Raw genomic sequence first — 24,175 nt, 5'->3', positions numbered from 1 at the left:
GTACCTAGTAGCTCAGTTTAGTATAAGTCCAGTCAGATAAGTAGTATCTCTAACCAACACGAAAAGGATATATAATTTGTGGGAAAATGACAAGCTACTCTATTTTCAAAAAAACAAAAAACAAAAAATAAAAAAATTAAAACATTAAAAAAATTATATACAATGATGGCATAATCCATGCATATAGGTAGTGTGCCACTTACCAACTATGGAGTAGGCATAGTTGCAAAAACATATACGATGTCCATGGATAGCGGGTGCTTTAGAGAGGTAGCCTGTGTATCCAAACTAAGTAAGAAATGTGAAAAGTCAATAGTATACTTAGGATGCAAGTATAGGTAAAAGTAACGGTAACGGAGTTTCATCAACACTTACATTAGTTTCCCAAAAGGATTCCGGCTAGCGGTACGTGGACTGAGTCAAAAGGGACAAGCAGTTCGCGCTAGTACATAGATCTGTATAGAAGTCAAGGAAAGAGTAGGAGGAGGTAAATAATAGTAAAAAAGTTCCAGGTCTCGAGAGTGTTAGTGGACCCATAGATCACTTACTAGATACAGTGTGAATCCTTCAGCGAGCGAATCATGGCGAACCTCATCCCGATCGTTCGTTCATGATTTTGCTCTTATGTACTGAAAGTTCTTCTGACGTATGAATGAGGATGCGTGGTAGCAGAGCGATCGCTATGCATGCGTTTGCAACAAGTTGCAGGTAATTGGTGCGTGTCATGTGTCTGACGACACGGAGAACCCGGCGTCAGAACAACTTGAAAACAAAGAAAAGCGCGCATGCGCGAAACTAGTGAGCGGCTAAAACTGCCTGAAAGTGGCTGTCTATTTTGTAGTAGGCAAGTAAGTGGGCATGAGCCATGAGGAGTAATGGAAATTTAGAACATTTTGAAAAGATGAACGCGGACCAGAAAAAGTGGTTTTTGAAAGATAAGATGGATAAGTCAGACCGTCCTCTGCTAGTCAGTACCTCATTCAGTACAGTTATATAGTTCAACACGAATGATATTACAGGCATTGATATAATGTTCATACAGCTCCATATTTTGAATCAAGACAGTGTATCCAATAGAGTTCTCTCTGGGATAGTAGTTTTTGTAAGTCCCCACCTCTGGAAAGTGGATGTATCACTTCGAGTATTACCATTCTCATTTGTGCCACTGTGTGTTGATGATCTCTGAAATGTCTATACACCGGGGATTTGATATTTTTAGTGTGGCTATTTGACTTGTGTTCAGTCCAACGTTCCTTGGCTTTCCTAGTAGATTTCCCTACGTAGTATTTTCCACAGGGACAACGCAGAGCATAAATAATGTTTTTTGAATCACAAGTTGCAAATTGTTTTAGTGGAATTTTCTTCCCAGTGTTTCCATGTCGAATGTGGTCTCCTTTAATCACATTTGAACAGTGTTGGCAATTTAGGCACGGGTAAGTTCCCTATTTAGGTTTGGACAAAACGGTTTGGTTGTCTGTTTTTCATTTTTCTGCTCTGATCAGACTGTCACGAAAGTTTTTGCCCCTCTTGTACGCAAGCATCGGGGGTTCCGGAAAAAGTCAGTTCAGTTGCGAGTCTGTTTTGATAATATCCCAATTCTTGGGGATTATCCGTTTGACCTGAAAACTCTGGCTTGAGTACTTTAATGAATGAATAAGATTCATGTTTTCATTTTTGATCTTTGGATCCAGTAGGTCTTCACGACTTTGTGCTTCTGTTCTGAGTATTGCTTTATTGATCAAATTTTCTGGAAATGTTCTGTCTTTGAACCTTGCCTTCATAATGGAATATTCGTCCTGTAGTCTGTCAACCTCTGAAGTTATTCGCTTGACCCTGAGGAGTTGACTGTACGGTAAATTTTCTTTCAGGTGTTTGGAATGAAAGCTTTGAAAATGTAAGGTACTGTTCACATCAGTGGGTTTCCTGTATAACTCTGTTCTGAGTCCTGTGTTAGTTATTTCAATAGTGACATCCAATAAATTTACATTAGGTTTACCATTGTCCATTGTGAACTGGATTCTCTCATTGCATTTGTTAAGGTATTCCCAAAATGTGTTGAGTTCATCCTCGGTGCCTCTCCAGATTCAAAAGATATCGTCGATATAGCTATACCAACATTTTATCTTGTCTTTCCACCTGGTTTAGTTTAGAACATGTGTATGCTCAAAATAATACATGAAAACATTTGCGTAGGAAGGTGCGACTGGTGACCCCATAGAGGTACCTGAAGTTTGTAGGAAGAATTGACCATCAAATCTGAAATAGTTATTAAAAAGGATGATGTTGATGAGTTCAATTGCCAATATTTTATGAATGTTGATTTCTTCATGTTTTAGTAGGAACCATTCCAGTGCTTCAATGCCTTGGTTGTGGGGAATTGAGGTGTACAAACTGGTTACATCCATTGTGAACAGTAACAAATTTGATTCATCCAATTCAAGATTCTTGTGGTGTCCTTTAAGTAAGTTTCAGTTTTCTGGATCAGGGGTTGCAATGCGGTGTCCAGATATACTGCCAAGGGGTGGAAAACACTGTCTGTACCAGCAACAATTGGTCTGAAGGGCGGATCCGTTTTGTTTTTCTGAATTTTGAGAAGGCCGTAGAAGACTGGCGTCACCGGGTTATTGTTGGTCAAAAACTTTCTTGTGTTCTCAGAAATCCAATCTGACTCTTCTGCTCTGGAGATGGTTTTCTCAATGATAGCCTTGATATTAGTGATCGGGTCATGGTCTAATTTGAGGTAAGTATCTTGATCAGATAGTAATTTCAAACAGCCTTCATTGTACAGCACAGTGTCCATGATAACCAAGGCACCCCCTTTATCAGCTTTTTAATAGTAATACTATTGTCCTCTGCTAGATCCTTAATGATTTTAAGCTGATGTTTCTTGATATTTTGTTTTTTGGATTTACTGTATTTAAGGCATTTGAGTGCTCTAGTGGTTTTGATTTTAAACAGATTTACCAGAGGATGGTTGATTTGGGGATGAAAGTGGCTTTTGTCTTTCATTTCAAGGTATGGACATTTATCTTTCTCACTTGTGTTAGTTGTTATATTGTCAAAAAAGATTTTCAACTCCATTTTGCGAACTAACTTGAAAAGATTAACTTCTTCTTCAAATAAGAAGAAGTTAGTCTTCTTCCTGACGATCATGGAAGCTAAGTTATTTGCATGCTGGAGGAACTCCATGTGCAGGTGGACAGTCTTTATGAGGTGCTTCACTCTCTTCAGAGAGATGAACAGTCTTCAAATGTCTAAAGCCTTCTCCACTATTACAATAATAGAGCAGAACCCATTTGCTCCCTCCTAAGGTGGGGCTAGAGCGATGACCTTCTCGATTATGACCACAAGATTATGCTGCACGACCTGCATTTTCAAGTGATGCGTGCATCAAGGAGTGGTCATGAGACAAACGTCCATAGGAAGCAAAGAGTGATCTGCTACACTGATTGGAGACGCTGTAACTGACTTTAACAAGATGATGCTAATTAAATATACATACATGGAAACTTACTTGAAGTGTCATGGTGGCTACTTGATTACTTTGGTGACGAGCTGGTCTTTCAAGAAGACCTGGAAATGCCTTTGTGTGTGCTGAAGCTGGAGGGAAAATACACCAAGTCAGCTCTGGGGAAAGGGAGGTGCAGAAAGTGAGGACCCACTGCTCCTGGGTATGTTTCCATCCCCCAGGGCAGCCTGCATAAGGAAGGTAGGCTGCATGAGCCAGGAAAGATTTGAAGAGGAAATGATAACCAGTTTGTAGCATAGAGGCCATGTTGGATAGTTTGGATACCCAGAGCAACCTGCGGGAGTATACTGCATGGACTAGGAAGGTATGGAAGTCCCCTACTGCAAGGGCATTGAGAATGGACGTAACCAGGGCGATTGGCAAGTGACACAGACTAGCGTTCTGAGGGGTGTTGTCACTACCTGGGGCATCATATCCAATGTAGGCTGGCAAGAAATGGAAAGAGGATATAATATCACCCGGGGCTTTGCAGGAGCAAGATAGGCCAGAAGAAACATGAGCACACTCGGCCGGGGAGCCAGCCAATCATGAGACATGGAAGGCGGGCTGCCACTGCTAGTTTCACTGTTCTTGGGCCCTTAACTTGGGCAGCGGGCCATTACCTACAGAGGCGGCCTGCCAATTCGGGGCATATCGTCTCGGTGTAAGGATCAATACCAACACTGTTATTACTGTTGCCACAGGGTGACCAGATATCCAGGGATAGTGTGACAACCCGGTTCGTTAGGAGCTGATTTGGAAAAAGCTCCTTTAAAAGATATGGAAATTGCCGACTGGCAGCAAATCTGTTACCAACAAAGAAAGGAAGGAGCGGCTGTGCGAGAACGGACCCGCTAGCTGAGTGCACTGGCGAGTGGTGTCCAGACAGAATGGACCCGCTAGCTGAGTGCACTGGCGATCGAGTGGTGTCCAGACAGAACAGACCCGCTGGCTAGTGCACTGGCGAGTGGTGTCCAGACAGAACAGACCCGCTAGCTGAGTGCACTGGCGAGTGGTATCCAGACAGAATGGACCCGCTAGCTGAGTGCAGTGGCGAGCGAGTGGTGTCCAGACAGAATGGACCCGCTGGCTAGTGCTCTGGCAAGTGGTGTCCAGACAGAACAGACCCGCTAGCAGAGTGCACTGGCAAGTGGTGTCCAGACAGAACGGACCCGCTAGCTGAGTGCACTGGCGAGTGGTGTCCAGACAGAACAGACCCGCTAGCTGAGTCCACTGGCGAGTGGTGTCCAGACAGAACAGACCCACTAGCTGAGTGCATTGGCGAGTGGTGTCCAGACAGAACGGACCCGCTAGCTGAGTGCACTGGCGAGTGGTGTCCAGACAGAACAGACCCGCTACTGGCGAGTGGTGTCCAGACAGAACAGACCCGCTAGTTGAGTGCATTGGCGAGTGGTGTCCAGAAAGAACGGACCCGCTAGCTGAGTGCACTGGCGAGTGGTGCCCAGACAGAACGGACCCTCTAGCTGAGTGCAATGGCGAGTGGTGTCCAGACAGAACGGACCCGCTAGCTGAGTGCACTGGCGAATGGTGTCCAGACAGAACGGACCCTCTAGCTGAGTGCACTGGCAAGTGGTGTCCAGACAGAATGGACCCGCTAGCTGAGTGCACTGGCGAGTGGTGTCCAGACAGAACAGACCCACTAGCTGAGTGCATTGGCGAGTGGTGTCCAGACAGAACGGACCCGCTAGCTGAGTGCACTGGCGAGTGGTGTCCAGACAGAACAGACCCGCTACTGGCGAGTGGTGTCCAGACAGAACAGACCCGCTAGTTGAGTGCATTGGCGAGTGGTGTCCAGAAAGAACGGACCCGCTAGCTGAGTGCACTTGCGAGTGGTGCCCAGACAGAACGGACCCTCTAGCTGAGTGCAATGGCGAGTGGTGTCCAGACAGAACGGACCCGCTAGCTGAGTGCACTGGCGAATGGTGTCCAGACAGAACGGACCCTCTAGCTGAGTGCACTGGCAAGTGGTGTCCAGACAGAATGGACCCGCTAGCTGAGTGCACTGGCGAGTGGTGTCCAGACAGAACGGACCCGCTAGTTGAGTGCACTGGCGAGTGGTGTCCAGAATGCCATGTTATGGTATAGAAGGTCAACAGTATGCTTGTTGTATGAAAAGAAATGTAGCCTAGAAAGATCGTTGTCTCTGTCTTTCCTCTGTTCCCCCTCCCTTGCCTCGTCGCGCCTTGAAACACTTGTGTATAGGCACGTTATAAATGCCCTATCATATCATATGTAATACTCTATGTTAGTTATTAGCCATGCAGATCCATTGTTTTGCAGCGAGGAAATTTAGGGCAAATGCTAAATGATCGTGTTGTGCTATAAATTGTGAATGAGTTGCATTTTGCTTGGGATGGAATTGCAAGCAGAAACTCAAAATATCATGTCATGGCTGGCACTGCTAGTGTGAATATACGTCGTAAAGGTCTGGAGTAATGGGGACAGTGATGGTGTATAGTATCCTAAAGTGTAGTGGTAAAAGTGTGCCGGGAAAGTCATTGCTAGGCAGAGGCAGGGGCGGACTGGGAACAAAAAGAGGCCCTGGAAAGAATGTTCAAAGTGACCCCATATTATGCATTTTGAGCAGGCCCAATCCCTTTCCCATAGGAACATTTGGAAATAAAATAGGTTCCCACACAAAAGAGGCCCATGATGCAGAGACCCACCGGGAAATCTCCCGAGTTCCATGGAGGCCAGTTTGACCCTGGGTTGTCCAGAGTTCCTTGTAGGCCAGTCCACGCCTGGGTAACCACTCAAAAGAGGCCCGTGATACAGACAACCCCCGGGAAATCTCCCGAGATTCCCTGGAGGCCAGTCCAACCCTGGGTAATCTAGAGTTCCCTGTAGGCCAGTCCACCCCTGGGTAACCACACAAAAGAGGCCCATGATGCAGAGGCCCCCCTGGAAATCTCCAGAGTTCCCTGTAGACCAGTCCACCCCAGGCAGAGGCGTCGCTAGGGGTGTTATAGCCCCAGATCTTTTGGTTGTAGCCCCAGATAAAACCTCAGGGGCTACAACCAGTGGTCGAAGTGAGCGGGAGCGGTCGGAGCGGTGCTCCTCTTCTTTTTTAAATTACCTTTTACAGCTCCTATACTTTTATTTTAAAAAGAAACCGTTCCGGAATGGTTTCGTTTTAAAATAAAAGTGTAGGAAGAAGTTGCAGCTTGCTCTTTCAGTGCACTGCACTGAACGTTCCCTCAAACAGCAGGTGCAAGAGTTTGGGGGTTTGTATTGTGTGTGGGAGGGGGCGTGGTGATGGGGTTTTTGGGGAGTGAGTGCAGGCCACAGGGAACATAGTTCCACTACTTCTTTTCGTACACTTCAACTATGCTAACGATACGCAGCTGTTGACTGAGTTGACAATGTGAGTAAAATTTCAAAAATATAGAAATTGGTCAAAGATTGGATGACAGTTAATTGCCTTTGTCTGAATAGTGCATAGACCGAGTCCCTAGACTATGGATCCGCATAGGCTAGAATTAAACTGGGTAAATGTTTTCAAATGTTTTCATTTTGTGGGCATTGCATCAAAACACAAGATAGGGTTAAGCCACTTGGTGTGGCCGTGGATTGTACCCTAGGGGGTGATTCACATGTGGATACAGTTATTAAAAAATCTCAATACCAACTTAGATCACTCAGATTGGTAAACCCCTATGTTACAAGTAAGAATTGAGAAAGCGTGGTGCGGGCCATCATCCTACCTCGGATAGATTATTGCAATGGGGCAAGTAAGAATTGTGTTAGTGAGCTACAAACCCTGCAAAATAACGCAGTGCGTATTAACCAAACCATTCCCAAAATGAATCATCATATCACGGCATCTCCATTGGCTGCCAGTTGACTCCAGGATCCTGTTTAAGATCATATCACTGACACATACATGTTTGCATGGAGGGCCCCCACTTATCTCAAAGAAAGTCTCTCCCTACAACCGCAAAGGAAATCGACTAGACCTCAGGACACCCCCCGGCTTATATGCCCAAAGGTGAAGAGAGCAAGAGGGAAGGGCCGTTCATTCCCTGTCCAGGCAAACATGCGTGGAATGGGCTGCCAGTGGAGCTGCGGAGAGAAAAGAGTCTTTGGGCCTCATTACACGGTATGCGGTAACCATGGCGCTATTAGCGCCTTGGTTGCTGCCGGTATTTTACCGTGTCCGCCTTGGTGGATGGTGGAATTACCGCCCTACTCCAAGGTGAGCGGGGGCGGTAATTCCCCATTCACCAAGGCACTTCCCCATTCCCATTTTTGCCCCCACAGGGCTCAATGGGAATGGGGAAGGAGCTAATTACGGTACCGCAAATTGCGGTACCTTAATTAGCACCAAGGTCCCTTTGTGGGCCCTTTCCTTGATGGCTGCTAAAACTAGCCGTTGAGGTCGGGTCCGGCAAAGGGACCTTGTAGTAAGGCGGTAAGGGTTTACCGGTATCGGTGCCCTTACCGGTACCGGTAAACCCTTACCGCATTCCATGTAATGAGGCCCTTTATGTGTTTCGCAGATGCTTGAAGACACCATTATTCAATTAAACTCTAATATCCCCTTACAATTTCTCTGATTGGCTCCTTTTTTGTCTTGTTACCAGTTTTGTGTGTGCCCTGATGCCTGCTAGCTGCAGCGTGTTAGAAGAATATAAATAAATAAATACAAAGGTATAGATGTATGGATTGCATTCCCGACATAGGTGTAAAGAGTGTGTGGCAAAAGGTTATTGTGGTGTGGTGCTCATGTGGTTCACGGTTTAGGAATGTGGTCGGAAGATGGTTAACTTAGTTCAGGTAATGTATAGTATGTGATTAACATCTTTCAGGCTTTTCAGGAATGCGCTGCCGTGTACAGCACGGTGTACAACAACAGACTCTTAGGGAATGAGTAGCAGAATTATATTTTATGGAACTGCTCACAAACATAATGGGCCTCATCATATGTTTGGTGGTATCTTGGAGGTACACCCACCAGATACCACCAAACTGTATTACCGTCACCTCCACTTGGTCTGGGGGTATTACAGCTGGATTACAAGTGGCGGTGGCAGTGTTAATCCCCATTTATTTTCAGTCCATAGGACTCTATGGGGCTATTTGGCAGAAGGACCACAGCGGTAATTTCGGCAATGGTAATTCCACCAAAATGGGTCGGCAAATTGGAAGATTTACCTCTAGCTCAAACCTAGCAGTGGATCCTCCAACTTTCCACAAAAATCATAGTTGAGCAGTGCAGTAATGCAGCAGTATACAGTAATACCGCCACATTTTAGCCGCTCCGCCCAACGTGTAATAAGGCCCAATGTTTTGTCATGCATAGGAAGGGTGTACCTTATATCAGTGAGGCGTAACAAGTACTACATGCTAAAGAGGCAGAGCGATGAAGCATGGAGGTATGATGCTAACAAGTAAAATGACTTAGAGGTATTGTCTATGAGGCCAATTCATGGAAAGGAGCGCAAACATCCTGCAAGTGCTGCGCGCCGAACACGACACTGCGCAAGCCTGCAAGCAGAATAAAAAATATGTGCCCTGCATATTCATGGAATTCTCTGTGCAAAGTAACCGTATACGCAGGTCGCGGATGAAACGCCCCCGACATGCTCCCACGCAAAGCAGAAAACAGCCAGTACAGCTACCTTTGCGTTCTCCCCCGGATGCGAATACATGCACCCTTTAAACAGTGCGTTGGGTCTCCTGCAAGCAGGCCTGCATGTCAAAGGTCCTACACAGGATCCCCTGTAACTGTTACCGGCATCCCAACAACATGCGTATGATGTATCGTAACTCGGGTGAAACACCGAAAATCTGTGTGCGACCCCACCAATAAACCATTCCTGTTCCATACTGCGTACGCGCACACCTAATTCCGATCAGATCCCTGGCTGTGTACACACGCCCATAAATCCGACATGCAAACCCACTTCCGCGCTGCGATTGCGAAGCGCAACTGTACTTCCGCCTGCCTTCGGGTGACGGAGACCTGGAGGGATTTGCGTGGGTGTTTTGCAGGCAGGATGCTGTGCGGTCACATCCATGAATACGGTTTGTTGTGTGCGTTTGTGGGCATGCTATGGACTGCCTGCGGCCCGTCCCTCGTAAGGCCCACTTTTTTCCCTTGTTCTTCCTCATTTTCCGAGTTCCACCCCTTACTCCAGCCTCTGTGCAGGCCTCGCCCGCGCTCTGTGTGGTGTCTCACACATGGCACTCATTGGCTCGTAAAGACGTGCTGAGCCTGCGTGAAGTCCATACAAGTTAGGAAGAAGTTCCGCGCAGTCGATTACATGAATCAACGTACAGGGTTTTGCCTGCAGAATGACGCACAAATCCCTGATTTTCCACGCAAATTATTCCATGAATTGGCCCTTAGTGTTTAGGATGCAGGAAGGATTCCTGAAGTAAAGTGGCAGGTGGTCTGGGTGTGATATCTGCAGGATGAGGTGGGATACGGGTGACTGTTGTCAGCAGAGTACTCATAGTGTGACTGGGAAATCACACTATCCATGAAATATCTGCAGGATGGGATATGGGTACATTTATTTTACTGTGTACAACATTGTGTACAACAACGGACTCGGGGATGGTTAGCAGAATTATATTTTAATTAGCTTTAGTGCATTGGAAATTGGGTGTTGTTGAGTGGTTGTATGAGGATTGTGTGTGCCCATCGGATGTGTTGTGAATAGTTTGTTGTTTGCCTTCTGGTGCCACTAGTTGCGCTTGGATGCGTTGCAAATTATTTAAGGGTGTCTTTATAGTGCCACCTGTTATAGAGTGGTTGTACTGCAAACTGTTTATTGGGTTCCTTTATGGCGCTGCGTGTTATGGATTGGATGCATTGTGGGGAACACTGATGTGTCTCTAGTATTTGGATACGGATGTAATTGAGGGCGATCGAGGTGTGACCCTAGAATATGGATATTGATGTAATTGTGGGCCACACAGGTGTGCCCTAGTATATGGATACGGATGTAGTTGATGGCAGAGCAGGTGTGACCCTAGTATATAGATATGGATGTAGTTGAGGGCAGAGCAGGTGTGACCCTAGTATTTGGATACGGACGTAATTGAGGGCGATCGAGGTGTGACCCTAGAATATGGATATGGATGTAATTGTGGGCCACACAGGTGTGCCCTAGTATATGGATATGGATGTAGTTGAGGGCAGAGCAGGTGTGACCCTAGTATATGGATATGGATGTAGTTGAGGGCAGAGCAGGTGTGACCCTAGTATATGGATATGGGTGTAGTTGAGGGCAGAGCAGGTGTGACCCTAGTATATGGATATGGATGTAGTTGAGGGCAGCGCAGGTGTGACCCTAGTATATGGATATGGATGTAGTTGAGGGCAGAGCAGGTGTGACCCTAGTATATGGATATGGATGTAGTTGAGGGCAACACACGTGTGACCCTAGTATATGGATATGGATGTAGTTGAGGGCAACGCAGGTGTGACCCTAGTATATGGATATGGATGTAGTTGAGGGCAGAGCAGGTGTGACCCTAGTATATGGATATGGATGTAGTTGTGGGCAGAGCAGGTGTGACCCTAGTATATGGATATGGATGTAGTTGAGGGCAGCGCAGGTGTGACCGTAGTATATGGATATGGATGTAGTTGAGGGCAGAGCAGGTGTGACCCTAGTATATGGATATGGATGTAGTTGAGGGCAGAGCAGGTGTGGCCCTAGTATATGGATATGGATGTAGTTGAGGGCAGAGCAGGTGTGACCCTAGTATATGGCTATGGATGTCGTTGAGGGCAACACAGGTTTGACCCTAGAATATGGATATGGATGTACTTGAGGGCAACACAGGTGTGACACTAGTATATTTGATATGGATGTAGTTGAGGGCAGCACAGGTGTGACCCTAGTATATGGATACGGATATAGTTGAGGGCAACACAGGTTTGACCCTACTATATGGCTATGGATGTCGTTGAGGGCAACACAGGTGTGACACTAGTATATTTGATATGGATGTAGTTGAGGGCAGCACAGGTGTGACCCTAGTATATGGATACGGATATAGTTGAGGGCAACACAGGTTTGACCCTAGTATATGGATATGGATGTATTTGAGGGCAACACGGGGGTGGCCCTAGTATATGGATATGGATGTATTTGAGGGCAGCACAGGTGTGACCATAGTATATTGCTGTGGATGTAATTGAGGGTGACACACGTGTGACCCTAGTATATGGCTTTGGATGTAATTGAGGGCAACACAGGTGTGACCCTGCTTATCGATTGGGGATCTGGTGTGGGCAACACTGGTGTGACCCTGGCACATGGTTGTGTGCGCTGTTTGTGTTTAATGTACTGGAAAGAGAGGAGATGTTGTATTGGTATTCTAGTGTTCACAGAGTGAGGTCAGAGTGAACGATGTGATGGGGGCAATGGATGCATGGATGTATGATGTTAGTGTTTGTGGTGACCCTAAGGTATCACCCAGGGAGAGCGGTTGGTAGAAGGAAGTCTGGGTAGTGGGCACTGCTGCGTCCAACTCAATGTACTTATAAAAATGACTTTAAGAAGATGATGCTAATTAAACATACATGATGAAAACCTACTTGAAGTATCATGGAGGTTACTTTGTACAAAGAGGTAGATCAGAATTGTGTTAGTTGGAAGAAGAGTGTAAAAAACAGGCCAGGGGTGGCATAGGTGGAGCTGCACAGCCCACGCATGAGGCTGCCTATGCCCATATGCACTCACAGAACATGTCCTACACGTTCCAGTCTTATAGTACATGCACCTGACGGCATACCTTGGCCAATGTGGGTGCAAGCAGCACACTCACATCACAGCATACCCACCGCAAAGCACACCAACCGCAAAGCACGTATACCTCAGGGCACAGTCACCTGACATCATGTAGAGACCATAGAACAACCACCTAGAGCACACCCATCTAACAACCACCTAACATCTATCTCCCGGCACAACCATCCCACACCATACCTATCTCCACACAACAGAGGGGGTGTCTCGGATACCACTCCACCTGCACCTACGGCCGGCCTCGTGCTAGCCTGCAAATTGCTTCTTAACATGACTGCAATGGAGAATTCGAGCGACCCTTGGCTGTAACAAGTCCCCCCAATACGTGCTAATGTTTGATTGGTGAACAGTGTGACAACCTCATTTGTCGAATTCTAGGGTCCCCGCACAACTACACACAGCTACCGAATTAAGCCAAATCATTAAAAAAAAAAAAAATTAATGTCAACTGTAGAAATCAAAATATTCTTCATGTTGTAAATAACAAGTTCCATGCACATATCAAACAATGGCGATAAGCAAGTCTTCGAAATGAAAGTGCTAACACCCGGAAGGGATTGTTAGGGTTACATTATTTGCAATGCTGGTACTCGTAGTCCTCCGTTAATGATGGGGAAAGTAACATTTCAATCATCCCAGTTTTGGTTAACAGCCTTTTATAATGATCTCTGTGTACTTTCATCTTAGTCTTTCATGTGATCTGTGTGCTTTGCAAGTGCCTACATTTCAGGTTGTGATCAAATCTCAGCTTAACTACTGAGTGAAAGTGTCTGATCCCGGTTGGTTCATTTAATCTAATTGTGCCAAACCGGCTAAAATTGGGAGTGCCTATAAATGACTCCGTTCACAGTGTAACCTACTGAAAAAAGCCTCACTGTGGTTTAATTCGGGATGGTTTCGCTTGACATACCAGCTATAGCGACCAGTCACCCATCGCACCACACAAAGTCATTTCCATTTGGATCAATTGTGGTGAAAAACCAAATATATGATATATGATATGTAAAGTTTTCTGACACCTTAATTTTAGGCATATCACACTGATGAAAAGACATATTCACTGCTCTTTTGTGTATGGTTAGTGGTGCCTCGCTATGCTATTGCCCTCTTACGTGCTCTTCCTACAAAGGACTATGGGTAGATAGGAGACACCTACTGCTCTCTGTTGATGGGGTCATAATGTGGTATTATATTTGCCTGGAAGACCCAATGCCTAATAGCAATGGATGGAGGCTGGAGGCCCAGGAGCACCAAGGATGGTGGCCAATTCCCCAAATGGCATTGATGGGGCGGAGGGGGGGGAACTGGGGGAATCAAGGGTGCTATGCAGGAGACACCTTCATTATGCAACACCCAAACAGAATAATTTTCTCTAAGTACTTGAAGAATAGGTGTTACAATCCTGCGCAATACTTTAAGCAAAAGCTATCAGAGGTCTGTTCTAATCCTACCTAACCTGTACCGATTAGATTTCTACGGTCAAATACCCTTAGCAGAGAGACTTGCCTTTGTCACCCAGTCGTTAAAACAACCGGTAACCGGTAAAGAGCAGTGTCTGGATTGCGCATGTATAGTTGTTAAGCATCTATAGCCAATGCAAGATATTGAAATGCTACATTTATCATTTCATGTTTACCCGGAAGGATAGCTCAGGGGCAACGTGTTCGTCTTGAAAGCAGGCAACGCAGAGCAACACAGATTCAAATCCCGGTCCTGCGCTTAGAGACTGGTTTCCAGGCTTCAGCGCATTACACATGATTAATTAATGACTAATGTTCTGTGCTGTGATTCCACTTTTTTAATATCATGTTCCCATATGCCATTGAGGATCAAAGGTTGTGATGTCATGTGCTGTGATATCATGCCTGTCACATGACTTGTCTGTGATGTGATCCACAAGTAACGGCACTAGATCTAGAAATTTGGCGGCTGCAAATAACGTCACACACCCTGGGACGATGCCACCTACTAGATGGGCAGACATGATCACTGTTGTCTTCAAGGCACTGTGAGAAGACAGAGCCATTTTCCATGCAAAGGGTGAAAACTTCCACCAACAGTTAAAAAAAAAAGAACTTAAAAAAAATATTAATTTGGTTTCCACAATTCACCATTACTGAGTCCTAGACCACCTTTAAGTCTGCCCAGCAACATACCCACTCAGAGCCTTGTCTGGAAGACTTTGCGTGGGGATCTTTCCCTTAAATCTATCTCCAGAAACTACCCACACATTTCCAGAATGGTCAAGAACCTTGCAAAAACAAAGAGGTGATGGCTGGAAGGTTTAGACTGAATCTTAACCACTGGCATTGCTCGGGGCAACCCTCCAGACCATCGTTCTTCGCCTGCCAAGCCATTACAGAAGGGGAAAGACCATATGCAAATCAGGCTTGGCCCCACCCCAAAAGGGGCAGTCCAGCCCGAACTGCTAGGTCACATCCCTTCTGCACGAGACCACAAGCATCCCCAAACATGTTTCGCCCTTGTTGGGGCTCATCAGTGAGGAGTAGCTTGGGTCTCTAGGCCCAGCAGGCACGGGACCCACGTCTGGGCATACCCGTCCCACTCGGGGTGACAAAGCAAAAACAAAGAGGTGATGGCTGGAAGGTTTAGACTGAATCTTAACCACTGGCATTGCTCGGGGCAACCCTCCAGACCATCGTTCTTCACCTGCCAAGCCATTACAGAAGGGGAAAGACCATATGCAAATCAGGCTTGGCCCCACCCCAAAAGGGGCAGTCCAGCCCGAACTGCTAGGTCACATCCCTTCTGCACGAGACCACAAGCATCCCCAAACATGTTTCGCCCTTGTTGGGGCTCATCAGTGAGGAGCCATCAACTCTTTTGTTTTGCTATTGTCACCCCGAGTGGGAAGGGTATGCCCAGACGTGGGTCCCTTGCCTGCTGGGCCTAGAGACCCAAGCTACTCCTCACTGATGACGCCCAACAAGGCTGAAACATGTCTGGGGATGCTTGTGGTCTCGTGCAAAAGGGATGTGACCTAGCAGTTCAGGCTGGACTACCCCTTTGGGGGTGGGACCAAGCATGATTTGCATATGGTTTTTCCCCTTTTGTAATGGCTTGGCAGGCGAAGAACGATGGTCTGGAGGGTTGCCCAGAGCAATGCCAGAGGTCAAGATTTATTCTAAACCTTCCAGCCATCAACTCTTTTGTTTTGCTATTGTCACCCCGAGTGGGAAGGGTATGCCCAGACGTGGGTCCCTTGCCTGCTGGGCCTAGAGACCCAAGCTACTCCTCACTGATGACGCCCAACAAGGCTGAAACATGTCTGGGGATGCTTGTGGTCTCGTGCAAAAGGGATGTGACCTAGCAGTTCGGGCTGGACTACCCCTTTGGGGGTGGGACCAAGCCTGATTTGCATATGGTTTTTCCCCTTTTGTAATGGCTTGGCAGGCGAAGAACGATGGTCTGGAGGGTTGCCCAGAGCAATGCCAGAGGTCAAGATTTATTCTAAACCTTCCAGCCATCAACTCTTTTGTTTTGCTATTGTCACCCCGAGTGGGAAGGGTATGCCCAGACGTGGGTCCCTTGCCTGCTGGGCCTAGAGACCCAAGCTACTCCTCACTGATGACGCCCAACAAGGCTGAAACATGTCTGGGGATGCTTGTGGTCTCGTGCAAAAGGGATGTGACCTAGCAGTTCGGGCTGGACTACCCCTTTGGGGGTGGGACCAAGCCTGATTTGCATATGGTTTTTCCCCTTTTGTAATGGCTTGGCAGGCGAAGAACGATGATCTGGAGGGTTGCCCAGAGCAATGCCAGAGGTCAAGATTTATTCTAAACCTTCCAGCCATCAACTCTTTTGTTTTGCTATTGTCACCCCGAGTGGGAAGGGTATGCCCAGACGTGGGTCCCTTGCCTGCTGGGCCTAGAGACCCAAGCTACTCCTCACTGATGACGCCCAACAAGGCTGAAACATGTCTGGGGATGCTTGTGGTCTCGTGCAAAAGGGATGTGACCTAGCAGTTCGGGCTGGACTACCCCTTTGGGGGTGGGACCAAGCCTGATTTGCATATGGTTTTTCCCCTTTTGTAATGGCTTGGCAGGCGAAGAACGATGGTCTGGAGGGTTGCCCAGAGCAATGCCAGAGGTCAAGATTTATTCTAAACCTTCCAGCCATCAACTCTTTTGTTTTGCTATTGTCACCCCGAGTGGGAAGGGTATGCCCAGACGTGGGTCCCTTGCCTGCTGGGCCTAGAGACCCAAGCTACTCCTCACTGATGACGCCCAACAAGGCTGAAACATGTCTGGGGATGCTTGTGGTCTCGTGCAAAAGGGATGTGACTAGCAGTTCGGGCTGGACTACCCCTTTGGGGGTGGGACCAAGCCTGATTTGCATATGGTTTTTCCCCTTTTGTAATGGCTTGGCAGGCTAAGAACGATGGTCTGGAGGGTTGCCCAGAGCAATGCCAGAGGTCAAGATTTATTCTAAACCTTCCAGCCATCAACTCTTTTGTTTTGCTATTGTCACCCCGAGTGGGAAGGGTATGCCCAGACGTGGGTCCCTTGCCTGCTGGGCCTAGAGACCCAAGCTACTCCTCACTGATGACGCCCAACAAGGCTGAAACATGTCTGGGGATGCTTGTGGTCTCGTGCAAAAGGGATGTGACCTAGCAGTTCGGGCTGGACTACCCCTTTGGGGGTGGGACCAAGCCTGATTTGCATATGGTTTTTCCCCTTTTGTAATGGCTTGGCAGGCGAAGAACGATGGTCTGGAGGGTTGCCCAGAGCAATGCCAGAGGTCAAGATTTATTCTAAACCTTCCAGCCATCAACTCTTTTGTTTTGCTATTGTCACCCCGAGTGGGAAGGGTATGCCCAGACGTGGGTCCCTTGCCTGCTGGGCCTAGAGACCCAAGCTACTCCTCACTGATGACGCCCAACAAGGCTGAAACATGTCTGGGGATGCTTGTGGTCTCGTGCAAAAGGGATGTGACCTAGCAGTTCGGGCTGGACTACCCCTTTGGGGGTGGGACCAAGCCTGATTTGCATATGGTTTTTCCCCTTTTGTAATGGCTTGGCAGGCGAAGAACGATGGTCTGGAGGGTTGCCCAGAGCAATGCCAGAGGTCAAGATTTATTCTAAACCTTCCAGCCATCAACTCTTTTGTTTTGCTATGGTCAAGAACCTTGACATTAAGATGGATGGCCACTAACCCGGAACTGTACGATCGTACCGAAAAAAAAGTCTGACCGTGCAAAAAGACCGAACACCAAAAGTTCGAACCTTTGGTGGTAGCATTGTAGGTAAGTATTAAAAAAAAGACTGCGGGGGCTGCCGTGGTGTCCCCCGCAAAACCCCACTCACTATACTGTTTCGTATAGTGAGCGGGGTTGCGGGGGACACTCTTGCAGCTCCCGAAAAAATAATACAAAATAAAATAAAAAAAGAAAAGGACCCTGCGGCGTCGGTTCCAGATCACGGAAGTGAAAGGGAACTGGCGCCGCAGGGACTCAGCGTGTAAAAAAGGTAAGTAGGGTTTGTTTATGTTGGGGGTGTAGATGGGGGTGTGGGTATGTAGGGGTTTTGAATGCGTGTTCGCAAGGGAAATGTGCAAACCTTTTGTGGTTCGCACATTTCTCATGCAAACTTTTCCATCACAGACTTTTCTGCGATGGAAAAATCACGCAGATCCCACTAACACTGGAGCCTCAAACAGGGAATGCCTTTTTCACTTAAGAAAGGTTCGGCTAATCCTCTCCTTTTGCACGTTTCTGCAAGGAACCGAGCCAGTCATCTGCCCGGCACCACCGATGCTTTGCAGAACATCTGGTGAAGAATATACTGACAGTGCCGTATGTGGCCATGTGACTGCTCGTAAGACCGAGCAACAGAGATCGGGTCACACCAGCACTAAACCCTGCACAGTCTGCCTGACAGGAGAATAACACAATTGAAAACATTGCACCAACCACCAGGTCTCACACAGTGGGGCCCAGAATGCACTTTAAGGAAAATCGCACCCTACACTCAGATAAGACAGCATTGTTCAACTCCCGGACTTGAGGGCCGGAAACATGTTGGGTTTTCAGGTTACACCTCATTCATATTTATGAGATACATTTGAATACAATGAATCTAAATGTATGCAAACATTTTCTCATGAATAATCATGAGTGGTATCCTGAAAGCCCAACAGGATTGCAGTCCTCGACACCTTGAGTTGGACACGCCTCAGATAAGACTACTAAGCCCCAGCTATACCATATCCCTGATAGTGCCTGAAAACCGCAAAGGGGACCATCTCTCACGACCATCTCTCACAAGCAAGACCACCAGACTTTGAAATTCAATGTCCAAAGGAATCAGCAGTTTGCAGGACCACTATCATATCCTCTGTCCCTGTGTGCTTGAGAGTGTGAGGCCTTTGAGAGAATGTTGAGTGAGTGGTTGGAATGTGCATGTGTGAAACCTGTTCCATTGGTTTCATTCCAGGCAGTTGAAGATGTAAGCTTGGGTGTTGGGGGTCAGTGAGGTCCCCCATGGGGCGCAGCCCTTCATCTAAGCTCCTATACGTCTGAATAAAATGAACTCACAACAACTCACCTGATGTCTGGAAGATCCTACTATTAAACAACCACTTCTACTTCCAGAACACACTCACGCATGGCCCTTCACCAGACCCTAGAAGTCACACATCCCTTGAAAATGATTAAGACTTATCCAGCCATATTCAGTGGAAACCTCAGATTCAAAACCCAGTGTAGCCACTTCAGAAGTCACATAACTCATCCTATCAGAAGTCACATAACTCATCCTTTCAGAAGTCACATAACTCATCCCTTCAGAAGTCACATAACCCATCCCTTCAGAAGTCACATAACTCATCCCTTCAGAAGTCACAGAACCCATACCTTCAGAAGTCACGTAACTCATCCCTTCAGAAGTCACATAACTCATCCCTTCAGAAGTCACATAGCCCATCCCCTCAGAAGTCACCTAACTTCTCAGCAGGAAGACACCACACAGTTCATAGAGAGCCTGCAACAAACAGACAAGAGGCCGATCAAAATGCAAAACAGCGACCCATTTAATGCCAAACAATAAAGGCAAATGGCCTAACATATATGGTACTGAGGTCTAGTTACCATCTACATGGCAGGCCTCCTGTGGTATCTCCACGCGCAAAGCCAATACTAACTACCAACTAACCTTTCAGCCTCCCACCCTCACTGACACCACACCACCATAACACTGAGAACTTCTTGCCAAACACCGTTGACCACTGTTAGGGAGAATTATCAAGCATGTGCTAATTTCCCTTAGCTTTTGAGACCCCCAGCAACATTGCTGGATTTCTAGGATTTGATTTTTTACCTGGGAAGAGTGTGAGCCTTTTTTCCCACTCTTCCATGTATTTTGATGTGTGTTTTCCTTTTGTGTTCTTTGGATATGGAGTTTTAAAACAACAGCATAGGCATAATCTTTTTCTGTGTGTCACACAGCACCCTCAGTGCAGTGGCACAAGGGTGTCTTTTAGACTCCCCAAGGTTTATATACCTTCTCTGGGACAGACTACTGTCTCCCAGAGCATGTAAAGTTAAATTGACTTTACTAGACTTTTTAAATTTACAGACCCAGCACACACTATCTTCCTATAGAGTGCTGGAGGGGTTGCCTAGCTTCCCCTGAGTCTAAACACTCATGTAACAGTCAAATGTTACCCTTTCCCACTTGAAAGGGCTGGAGGCTTTAAACAAACTACCACGATTTTTCCCGACCGCGAACACCGGTAGCTAAAAATCGGGTCAGCCATGTTTTCCAATATGGCGCCCAAGACCTATCTGTAAAAACAGACTCCAGTCAACATTTTTCGCCATTTCTTTTTGGAAAGGTCCTTCTTGTGTTTGTCTCTGAGCACTAAATCAGGTTTGGTCCCTTTGTTCGTTGGCCTTTGGCAGACTTCTGTGCTGAAGCCCTCCTCTGGCGCCTGAGTGTCTGGGGTAGACATGATGTGAGGGAGGTGCCCGAAAACTCCCTGTGCTTAGTCTCCTAGGAGACCTGAACGCACTCTGGCATGAGTGGCTGGCTGGCTGTCCGGCAAGGACAGCCACCCTGCTGTGTGAGTGACAGCCAGGCTGGAATGAATTGGGAAAGACTGTTTAAAAGCAGGTCTCTGGGACTTGGAAAGCAGAGTCGACCACTGGAACGAAAGAAACCAAGACAAGCTGAAGGAAGACGACTGCCGCAACTCCTGGTCCACCGGTGAAGCCCTGCTGCAGGTCCGAATTGCCTGAAACTTTATCAACAGAGAAGCCCTTCAAGGTTAACTTCTTCCCTTGAGTTTGGTGGAACAACCAACTCGTAAGCCGCCTGGACACCGTCCCCATACTGGTCGAATTTTCTCTCTCCAGAGTGCTTTTGAAAACTGGATAGCCAGTGGGAAGGATACCAGTTTGTAGTCTTTAAGGCACTCACACCTTAAACCAATGTTTTGCCAAGCTTGAGGCCTCTTCCCTAGGCAGTGCAGGAATCTCCCAATGTCCTCTTCTTGTCCCCACGACTGAAACTCAGGAACAGCGAGATCTGCACGTACTGCCAGGAACAACTGCCTCAGCTACAGCTTTTCTTCACTTACAAGGTACTGTGCAAGTGCGGTGCAAAACTCTGTTCGGCCGCAATGAAAGTTTGTGAAACTTTCCTGACTTTGAAGGCTTGTCCTTCCCTAAACCAACATCTAACTTTTCGTCTGACCAAATTCTTCGAAGATCCGTGACAAAGAATTAACCGTTTACTACCAGAACTGTGCTATCCTATAAAAGACTCTGAACCATTGACTTTGGCCCAGGCCTATTGAATTGAATTGCTGGTTGTAGTGAACTGAAACCATTTGCCCTACCTCTAAAAGTATTTGTGCTGTTGTTTCTTATAACCACGTCTTTTTACTCCTTTTTAAAGTAACTGAAGTGCCATTTTTCTCCCACTTCATGGGAGCCGAACTTGTTCAGAAACTGGTTGTGCATTGTAATGTATTAGATTGTGATTACTAGTGGAATGTTTTCCAAATGACTGTGTAAATAAATGTATATTATTTTACCAAGAAACCTTGAGTACGTGTTTGTTTGAAGCACTGTAATCGCTAGTCTTTTGTGTAACCTGTTGTACTGCTCACTTTACTCATGACATAAGTCTTGCTGCTCAGCCACTGCTACCCCACTACTGTGTAGTACAGGCTTGTACCAAAGGTGAAATTGTACTGACACTTGTATTCTTAATTGTGTGTAGTGTTCCCAAAGGGTACTGCACATGATTCTGCTTAACACTGGTGTACAATGGTGAGGATAAAGTGTAGTTGTTACATTTAGAGTGCTACTCTTACCTTTGTTCAAATAACCTTCAAGAGGCTATAGAGAAGCCTCTTGTTTTATCACGTATGATATGAATAGCTACACACAGGAGACCCTAGTCACATTAACAGTTGATCAATTGAGAGAAATGTGTAAAGCTAAGAATCTCACTGTAAAAGGCAAAAAGGTTGAATTGATAGAAAAATTGTTGGAATACCAAAGTCTGAGGAGTGGGTCTGAAACACCTACCACTACAGCAAATGTGGCAAATGTTGATGAGGATGATAATGTTTCAGAGGGTAACTCAAATGTTATTGATGAGTTAGATGAGGCAGAAGAGTCTCAAAATGTAGGCCCTGTTTTACCTCTACCTGCTCATAGGCCTCAACCTTTGACCAAAGTCCTGAATTTGTCTCTCTGGAAAGGATGAGACTAGAATTGGGATTTAAAAGAATCCAAGCCCAAACTGAAAGCAAACATCAAGAACTTAAGCTCAGAGAAATGGAGTTGAATCATGCACTTGAAATGAAAAGGTTGTCTCTTGAAACTGGTTCTTTCCCAGAGTCTTCTAGGTCTTCCAGCCCTAAGAGGCCTCGGATGCCCAAAGATGCCGTAAGTATGTATGAGGTTTTTTGGATTGGTTGGCTGCTTTTGAATATAACCATGGGATTGAAGACATTACAGGGAATCAGCTGATTCCTGAGTTTTTGTATAGGCTACCCCCTGTTGCAACTGATGTGGTAATGGAGATGGGGGAAATAGACAGAAAGGATTATGAAAGTGTGAAACTAGCTTTAATAGCTAGGTTTGGGAAGACCCCTTCCCAGTATCTTAAGAGGTTTACAACCCTCGAAAAGCATGATGGTACCCCTTGGGCTACCTGGTGACTGAATGTTTGAAAAACTTAGATGGGTGGGTTAAGGGTTACAGAGTTAACACTTATGAAGGTATGAGAAATCTGTTTATGTTGGAATCTATTTATGATGCATGCTCTCCTGAGCTGAGACAGCACTTGGATGACTCTAAGGAAATTGATCCCAAGAAGTTAGCTAGGGCTGCTGACTTGTGGGTTGCCAACAGGGCTACTCACAAGGATTCTGGGGTAACTCAGAAGAAGTATGAGGGGAAGCAGCACACGAAAGACAACAAGAAGAATTATAATACCTCCACTCCAAAAGAGGGCCACAAACATAACAAGGGTAAGCCCCCTGGGAAACCAAATCAGGCTAGTGTACCTCCTGGTGCTAAACCAGAAGGAGGTCAGAACAAACCCCCATTCATAAAGACATTTTGGAAATGTTATGCTTGTGGGTCAACTGACCATGTGAAAGGGGCTCCCAGATGTAAGGGTAAACCTTCAGGAATCCACACTGTCTCCTTAACCTTCTCCCCAGGGGATGAAGTACCAATGGTAAGTGGAGACTTTCACTTACTGGCTGAGGAACCCATGAAAGTCTCTGCCAGTGTTTCTTTAGTATCCCTGGGTCTGTGGGGACTGCATAACTTATATGTCTACAATTCCATTCCAGCCAATACCAGAGAATATTACAAAGACAGTGTTCTTGTGAATGGTCAGGAGACCCCTGCCATTAGAGACACTGGGGCCAGCATTACTGTAGTTGATGAATCTTTTTTCAAGGTAGAGGATGTTGCTAAGGCACCTAAATACCTAACTAAGCTTGCTGGAGGCCCTGTCCAAATGCTTCCACAGTTACCAGCTCTCATCCAGTGCAATGACATGACTGTCAAGATACCTGTAAGTGTGCAGAGTGAAGTAAATGGGAGAGTCCTGTTGGAGAATGACTTAAAAACTCTTGGAGTTGTATCAAGCATCCCCAGGCCTCCCAGAAAAAGGAAACAGGAGCAGACTAGGAAGGCCAGAGAGAGTACCTTAAAAGGTTCTCAAGAGGAGATTATAGAGGAAACTATAACTCCCAATCCACAGGACTTACCGACTGCAATCTCTAAGAGAAAAGAAGAAAAAGGGGAAACCTAAAACCTCCTGAAAGAAACCAGCCAGCACTCCTGTGCTACCAACAAGGACCTCCCCTAGGGGACTGTCCAAAATCACACCTGTGACTCCTCCACCAGCGGAGGCTGTGTGTGTGGAACAACATAGTGTGGTTGAATCAGCTGCTGAGGAATCAGAGCTGGAAGAAGACCTTGCTCCTGTTGGAGACCTGGATCCTGCAGACCATCCTGAGCTGCAGTCTTTACTGGCAGAAGGTGGACCCTGTAGGGCAGACTTCAGCAGAGTCAAAGAGAGTGTCCTACTCTTGAAGGTCTTCGCCAACAGGCAGCTTCCCAGCTGGATGGGCAAGAGCCAGGGAAGCATAGGTTGTACTGGGAAGATGGCCTCTTCTACAGTGAACCAACTGAGTTTATCCCATGGGGACTACAGAAGACGTGTAGTGCCTCTAGAAAGCAGACTCCAGTTCCTACAGTTAGCCCATGAGGTACCTTTGGCTGTCACTTGAGTTTCAAGAAGACCAAGGAAACCCTCTCTTTGTATTTCTACTGGCCTAAGTTGGGGTCTGATGTAGATAAATTCTGTAGAAGCTGTCACACTTGC

The sequence above is a fragment of the Ambystoma mexicanum genome, chromosome 2q (genome assembly GCF_040938575.1).
Source record: "Ambystoma mexicanum isolate Mex_15411 chromosome 2q, UKY_AmexF1_1, whole genome shotgun sequence".
Classification (NCBI taxonomy): Eukaryota; Metazoa; Chordata; class Amphibia; order Caudata; family Ambystomatidae; genus Ambystoma; species Ambystoma mexicanum.
The sequence above is the reverse complement of the archived record's forward strand: the minus strand, read 5'-3'. Positions refer to the sequence as shown.